Genomic DNA, 8,804 nt, shown 5'->3' with positions numbered 1-8,804 from the left:
GCAAAGAAATATTTTCTTTATGTGAAGAATAGAAACAAGAAATTATATTGTTAATATTTAGGTTTAATAGTTTAAGATTTAAAATTAGCCTTTTTAAAATTTAGAGGAAACTCTAAATTATTTTTCCTTTAGTTTCAAAGTATTTGTTATATATTATTATAGGGGTAATTTTCTGTTACTCACTTTTATTTATTGGTTGTTATTTAACTAAATTTTAAATGATAAAATTTCATAGGGAAAGGAAATAAATAAATAAATAACTAAATATGGACCAAATGGCCCAATGGTTTGGCCCAAACCTGGCCCAGACCAACTTGGTCCGACCGACTCGACCTGGTCGAGCCAGGCATGAAACTGGCCCGACCCCTCTCTCTCTCGCTCACCCCTCTCACTCGCACACATCGTCACCGCCCTCACCTCTCTTCTCTCTCGCGTCCACCACGTCCCTGCGGCGGCGCCGTTCGTTCCCGGCCGCTCCTGGCCAACCCTGGCGCCAGAGATATAGGGCTTTGCTCGGCCTTGCTATGCTCTACCGCATCCTCTTGGTCGATTTGATCCCCGTGGTCTTAATCAGCCACCCCCAAACCTGAGAACCCTAGCTGCTGCCCGGCGCCGCTCCGGCCATTGTTGGCCGCATTCGACGCTGCCGCACGCTGGAGCTGTTCCACCACCAGCTCGTTCTTCTCCTCCACCAAATTCCCCTCGCTGAGACTCCTCTTACACCGAGTTCGCGCCCCTCTGACCAACTCTAGCCGCCTCCTATCCCGGCAGTCGCCGGCCGATTCCGGCGTCGTCTCCCACAGGCGTGACGCCTCCACGGTATCCACCACCGGTGCCCGCCGCTTCGACACCGTCCGGCGCTCTCGTGCGACCCTGTCCACGGCTACGCCTAGCAGCGAGCCGTGGTTGTCCTCCGACGCTCCCCACCTGCGCCTCATGTACGAGCTCCTTCTACTCCCCTTTCGGCGCAAGTTGGACGGCAGCTGTGGCTGCAGCCCCGGCGCCCCTCCCGGCTCGACATGGTCTGCTCCAGTGTGCTGTGGTGGTTCGGATGGTGCTACCGGTGGTGTAACCTCGACTTCGACGCCGGCCGGATGGCGTCTCGTACTCGCAACCCCGGCGTCGATCGCTTCATCTCCTCCCCGGAATGCACTCGTGAGTTATCTCCTTCCTTACTCCTCTCGCCTATGGTCATAGTGCTATTTGTTGCAATCTTGTTGGGTATACACTGCCTCTAGTAATGTTGTATCGGAGCTAAATTAGCCTCGTCCGATTCAATTGGCTACTATCTTGTGGTTGTACTTGGTTCATTCAATTGACTATTGAAAGATTGTGGTTATGAGGTGATATTGGTGATATATCCGTGTGTAATGCTGCCGGATGATCCGAGTACCTTGTGCTTGATTCAATGCCTCTATATGGCTTATCCTCGCATGTGTTGTAGCGTTCGTGAGGTGTGGTTCGGAGCTGACCACGCTCTGATTTAATTGCTCACTGGCTTGTGCTATGTGTGGCCTAATCTTTAACTTGAGGTGGCTGTGACAGTGTGGTACCCTATTTAACTCATGTATGAGTGCAGACAATGAGATACAGATATGGTTGCTACAAAAGGACAATTTACTTGATGATTGGCCTGGTAGTTTGATTTTGAGCTCATATGCATGCTTACAGTGCTATGCTGCGATTATGGTACTACTTGGTTGGCCTGGGATTGTTTTCCTGGACCCTAAGTAGATTACTGTAGCTTATTTATTAATACTTGCTGCTTATGATGATGAATAAATTATGTGCACAAATGATATGGGACAGTAGATGTGTTAGAATACACAAACTGATGCCCTGCTAATGTCTTGAGTATGATCTAGCTGCTCATTAGCAACTAAGAATGATTTTTGGAGATGTTGGATTCACTGGTGGATCTTGGTGTCCCCTTTTTCTAAATATAACTGATAAGAACAGATCTTATGCTGGATCTCTTGGTCCTGCCTATGATGCACGAGCTGAGGCATAATTTACTTGATAAGGATAGATACTATTTTTGCCTTACTTCTTCTGTGATGAGCTTAGCATAGCATCACTATGCAAGATCTGAGAGGAAAAGATTCTTCCAGTCCTCCTAGATGTAAATCTAGTTGAAGGATAGATGGATTTGTTGTCTTTGTTTTATTCCTTTTCCCCCATATGTACTAATGCAAAAGTAAGAACAGATATTGACTAATCTAGCTTGTATTCGATGAAGTTCTACCTGTTCCACTTATGTAGTTTGATAGTTGGTTCTTCTAGAGTCTGATATCACCTACTTGTGGCAGCCTCCTCCTCCTTGCTTCTTGATCTGCTATTTGGCTCTTATTTGTGTGGAACAAAATAGGATACTGCTGATGTGTTCTTGCTGTTCTAACTACTTTGCTTGGAGCTGATGGTTGGGTGTGTATCTGTTGGATGATCTTTTGGTCGTTCTATAAGAACTGTGAATGAACTGAGGAGGGTGTTCTTGGATGGATGGTGAGAGTAGTCGATGGATTAACCATCTTGTGCTAGCTAAGCAGCTGGTTGCTGCAAGAGACACCACTTTTATATGGTGCCCAAGAGCTGTGCTTGGCCGACAGCTATGTGCATGCATGTGTGTGTGAGCTGCTTGCATGTGGGACCCTCCTGGTTCAAGTTTCCCTGTGAAGATCTTTGTAGCTGTGGATCAGCTCAACTGAGTCGGCCTTATCTTGAGTTGGGATTTATTCTTGATATTGCCAAGTGTTAAATTGACCCTGCCCATGATGCATGAGCCAGAGGCCAAAATTGAAGATAAGAACAAATACTACAAATCTGGCTCCCAAACCATCTACTCAATGATGAGTTTAGCATAGCAATACTATGCCAAAACCTGAGAGTAATCACTAACCAAAAATTATCTCTCTTCTATTTGTTTTGTTTCTCTTATTGCAGGAAAAGAAAGATATTGGGAGATTGGGAAGATCAAGATTTAGTATAGGAATTCTTTTTAATTCTTTTGTAATCTCTCTATATTTCTATTTATGTGACTTGTAAATAGTTGGGTAATGATATTTGTAAAAAAGTTTAAATCATTTAGTCATTTGGATTATCAAATGTGTGTACTTTTACCTATAATATTTATACACTTGTTTAGATTTCAAATTCCAATTCAAATTCTTATTTGAATTCCTGTTTTCCATATTTGAATTTGAATTCAAATTGTTTCCCCCGAAAACATAACAAATTAATAAAGGTCATGTCGAAATTTATCGCACCCACATCGAAGACTAACTCAATTCCACCGATGTAAGATAAACCTCGACCCCTTTGGAGGTTTTAAACAAAAGCGCGAAAATTCCCCGGATTTTCTATGCATGAATGCAATGCACACATCTGTTTCCTCCCCAATCCTGGGATATTACAGGTGGCGTCTGCGGCATGGATCTTCGGTTCGCGTCGGTTTTCGAGGTAGTAGCTGCGGGCCTTGGCCTGGTCACCTTTTCCCCACCTCCCGGACGAAAGTCCAAAATCTCTAATTGGGCGGCGGCGACGCGCTAATGCGCTGTGACCTTCTTGGAGGCGCCGCCTGGGGAGGTTTGGGTAGGGTGGCGGAGCTGATGGCTGCAGCTTTGGGCAATGTCGGTCCTTGAGCAGCTGCGGTGATCTCTAGCCCGTATGCGTGTGTCGACGGCAGTCTGCCCCGCCCTCTGCAGGTGCTCCCGGCGGATTTCTCGTTGCTGGTGAGAGTCCAAGTGCTCGGCAGTGCGGCCGGTCTGGTGTGTTTTTCGTCAAGGTAGTCTTCTCCAGGGTGGTGCCGGGTCCGGAGCCCAACCCATCTGCAGCTCTCGGGTGAGCTTCTCTCATGTCCGATGGTTCGACGCCTTCGAACCAGGCGAGAGGGCAGGGGCCCTCTTCGGCATGAGAACAGGTTGGTGCTTCTGGTGCTCGGAGTCTTGGCTGTCCTCCTCGGATTCAAGACTACAATTCTGCTCCGGGTAGTGCCTCGCCGTGCCTCCGGCTGGTGTCCTTGGTGCCAAACAGCGGCGGTCTGCACTTCTACAAGCTTCCTCGCTCTTAGTGCAGTGTTGTAATTCGTTTTGTGTGTACCCTTGTATCTTTCTTGCCGTGGTGTGTGTGGTGTGGTGTCTTGTTGTAACTCCTGGCCGGTTGATGGCTTTGTTAATTCAAAGCGAGCCTTCTGTTTAAAAACTTGGAACCACAAAACAAACCCCATCAGAGCTCAACAGCATCTACTAGTACCAGACCAACAACGTGTCCACCAACAAAAAACTATCCCCAATCAAGGGCACCATGCCTTCTCCTCCTCCAAAACCTTACTTAATTACTCTCCACCAGCGCATGGGAAAAAAGCTCTGTCTCAATACATGTCACTCGGTAGTACTCTGCTCCAGTTGCTGAGATGTGGTATCCGGCTCGAGAGGCGGCTTCTTGCCGCCGAGAACGCTCTAGCGGCAACGGGCGGCCAGGACCACGTGTATGATCATCGCCTCCGCCGCGTCGACCCCTTCCCGTGTCCCGCTGATCACCACCTCCCTGCATATGCATATCAAACATGGAGAAATTGAGTTACCAGATTCGGAATCTGTATTTTGCAGCTCAAATCATGATGCAGCCGTCCAACGCAGAGGGAGAAAACTAACATACCTGTCACTACTGCCAGCTATGAACTCACCCTCCGTCGTAGTCTTGACCCATGCGCCGGTAGCTAAAAATCCAAGGAACCAATTAACAGTTAGGAAAGGGCATCCTCCAGTGGCATATGCATGTATCTTTTCTTGGCACACCAAATGGAAGCCAGCAAAAGTTTTTATGTTCAGAAATACACTATTCTACCCCATGCGTGCATGTCTATAGTGCATACTACTCATACATGTATGATCTCCCTTATCTTCCTCCCACCACGACCAATGACGAGCCTGATATGCTCGTCGGCAATAGCAATGGTGAGAGACTCCTGCGCATCATCATTGTTATCTGGTGATCTCTTGGATGTGTTCGGCTGAATACATTCAAGAAAAAGATGGTTCAAATTTCCCAAGAGGCATCATATACAACCAGTTAACTGGACATAAAAATTTTTTAACGATAGTCTTTGATAATTACTTACATGCACTACGAAAAAAGCACAGATGCATTTCATGGATAATGATGCTATGTATATGAAGCACAACGGGATAAGGGACTGGTTGCAGGAAACTACATAATACACAAACATTGACATATGTAAATCAGAATAACAGGTTGGACTCAAGCCCTCAACAATTGTAATCCATTACTTCAGAAACGAAACTTTCACATTTCTTCTCTAGAAATATAACAGCTAGTTGTCCATTTTCTAAAGCATAAAGTACACTAGAGTAGGGCTGGACCTCTCATATATTACATAAGCAAGGGCTTCACTTTCTACATGGAAAGGTTGATGTTTTTTTCATTTTGTCATTGCTTGGCTTTGATTGGGAATGGAATCAAGATTCCAGTTCATATGACCAACAAGCATTATGATCCACTCCTTTTCTATTTAAATCACTTCTTAGCAAGACATCTATTGAGAAATCCCAGTAATGCATGAGAGAAGCAATCCAGATAAAAAAGAGAATCAGAACATGTACTGGTGTATTTCAACAAGAATATCTTACCCTGCTGTGGTATCTTTCAACATGGTCATCTGGCCCATGGTCTTCACATCCAACAGATGAAGCACGTTACGGAAAAGGGCCTGAATAGTTGGGAGCGTTATTTGCCAAAAAAAAATCGATAAAGGGAATATATTAATATCAAAACGATACCAATTATACCTAACCTCTGCAACAACGCACCACCCTAATGGCACTACGGATGCACACAACCAAAAAAAAGGAAAAGAAAACTAAGAAACAAAAGTCCCGCTACAGTATCTCGGGCCTAACAACAGCAATACATCCACCGCCAAGACAACACCTGAAATACAGAATCTCCAAAAACGACGCCTCCAAGAAGGGAACAGTGCGCTAACACCATCGTCGCCTGATCAACGATCTTAGGTTTTCACCCTGAAGATAGTCCCCGCTCTCAAAACAATGCCTCCAACAAGGTCATTGCCAGGCACAACCAGTTAAGGCCAGACCTTGGGTTTTCACCCTGAAAGGTAGGACTCTGAACTTCACCTGTGTTGTCGCCCCCACTTTCATACCGCTGCTGTGAAGCCCGGAACACCAAGCAAGTCCCTCAACAGCGCGGAGACTTGAACCTTCCTTAGCTAGTCCTCCCCTCCGGCCTTCATGAACTTCTCTTCTTCCGACTTTCATCATGAATCCATAGTCACTTGATGTCAACACAGAAAAGAGCTTCGCGCCGCTCCCTCCAGAACCAATCGGTCGGAATAAAAGCATGGGTGCGCACGACCGAATACCACCGATCCAGCAAACTCCAGGCAAAAAGCACTGTTACATTCGCCGGCGGAGCCTTCCGGAACTCAACACTCCGGCTAGATCACGAGTCCAGGCCTCCGGTAGGTCTTCCTCTTCACGCAAGAGAGACCCTAGGACCACCGCCTTTATTCAGGTCGGACCCCCACGTCGGCGACCATCCCGGGCTGGCCACTCCAACCCTCCACCGGTGACTCAGTCGCTGGCTTCCAAGCATCTCCATCTCGCCGCCGGAACGCGGTGATAGATCGATAGATCCACCACCACCAACCGCAGGCCGACCCTCTCCGGCGAAGAAGAGGGCCACATGCACTGTCGTACCCAAGGCTACAGGCCCGGGCGACCTCGTGTCGCGGGTGAAGCCCGAGATCGCCTCCACTCACCGGCGAGAGGCGGGGGGGGGGAATTGGCGCATGCCATGAGCCTGGCCGCCTCCCACCACCAGCCCCTGCCGGAGTGCTGCGGAGAGCCGACGGGAGGAGGGAGGCCGCAGCGCTGGCCGCCGCCGCCCATCCCAACCGCGCAGGCCGATCCACCAGGGGAGAGCCGACGGGAGAAGGGGGCGCAGGCCGCCGCCGCCCAACCCATCCGCGCGCCCGCCATGCGTCGAGGAAGGAGATCCGACCGCCGTCTGATACGTCTCAAATGTATCTATAATTTCTTATGTTCCATGATACTTTATTGATGATACTCACATGTTTTATACAAATTATATGTCATTATTATGCATTTTCCGGTACTAACCTATTGACGAGATGCCGAAGAGCCAGTTGCTGTTTTCTGCTGTTTTTGGTTTGAGAAATCCTACAAAGAAAATATTCTCGGAATTGGACGAAATCAACGCCCAGGGGCCTATTTTTCCACGAAGCTTCCAGAAGACCGGAGGAGATACGAAGTGGGGCCACGGGGCGCCGCCACACTAGGGCGGCGCGGCCCAGGGGGGGCCCGCGTGGCCCTAGCGTGTGGGGCCCCCGTGACGCCTCCTGACCTACCCTTCCGCCTACATATAGCCTTCGTCGCGAAACCCCCAGTACCGAGAGCCACGATACGGAAAACCTTACTGAGACGCCACCGCCGCCAATCCCATCTTGGGGGATTCAGCAGATCGCCTTCGGCACCCTGCCGGAGAGGGGAATCATCTCCCGGAGGTCTCTTCATCGCCATGATCGCCTCCGGATCGATGTGTGAGTAGTCCACCCCTGGACTATGGGTCCATAGCAGTAGCTAGATGGTTGTCTTCTCCTCATTGTGCTATCATGTTAGATCTTGTGAGCTGCCTATCATGATCAAGATCATCTATTTGTAATGCTATATGTTGTGTTTGTTGGGATCCGATGAATATTGAATACTATGTCAAGTTGATTATCAATCTATCATATATGTTATTTATGTTCTTGCATGCTCTCCGTTGCTAGTAGAGGCTCTAGCCAAGTTGATACTTGTAACTCCAAGAGGGAGTATTTATGCTCGATAGTGGGTTCATGCCTCCATTAAATCTGGGACAGTGACAGAAAGTTCTAAGGTTGTGGATGTGCTGTTGCCACTATGGATAAAACATCGATGCTTTGCCTAAGGATATTTGTGTTGATTATATTACGCACCATACTTAATGCAATTGTCTGTTGCTTGCAACTTAATACCGGAAGGGGTTCGGATGATAACCTGAAAGTGCACTATTTAGGCATAGATGCATGCTGGATAGCGGTCTATGTACTTTGTCGTAATGCCCTGATTAAATCTCATAGTACTCATCATGATATATGTATGTGCATTGTTATGCCTTTTTTATTTGTCAATTGCCCAACTGTAATTCGTTCACCCAACATGCTATTTATCTTATGGGAGAGACACCACTAGTGAACTGTGGACTCCGGTCCAATTCTTTACATCTGAAATACAATCTACTGCAATTGTTCTTTATTGTTCTTCGCAAACAAACATCATCTTCCACACTATACATCTAATCCTTTGTTTACAGCAAGCCGGTGAGATTGACAACCTCACAGTTATGTTGGGGCAAAGTACTTTGATTGTGTTGTGCAGGTTCCACGTTGGCGCCGGAATCCCTGGTGTTGCACCGCACTACACTTCGCCGCCATCAACCTTCAACGTGCTTTGTGGCTCCTACTGGTTCGATAAACCTTGGTTTCTTTCTGAGGGAAAACTTGCTACTATACGCATCACACCTTCCTCTTGGGGTTCCCAACGGACGTGTGTTAACTGCACGCATCAAGCACTTTTTCTGGCGCCGTTGCCGGGGAGATCAAGACACGCTGCAAGGGGAGTCTCCCACATCCAATCTCTTTACTTTGTTTTTGTCTTGCTTTACTTTATTTTATTTACTGCTTTGTTTGCTCTTATATCAAAAACACACAAAAAATAGTTGCTAGT

This window comes from Lolium rigidum, chromosome 4 (assembly GCF_022539505.1).
Source record: "Lolium rigidum isolate FL_2022 chromosome 4, APGP_CSIRO_Lrig_0.1, whole genome shotgun sequence".
In the NCBI taxonomy this organism is placed as follows: Eukaryota; Viridiplantae; Streptophyta; class Magnoliopsida; order Poales; family Poaceae; genus Lolium; species Lolium rigidum.
The sequence above is the reverse complement of the archived record's forward strand: the minus strand, read 5'-3'. Positions refer to the sequence as shown.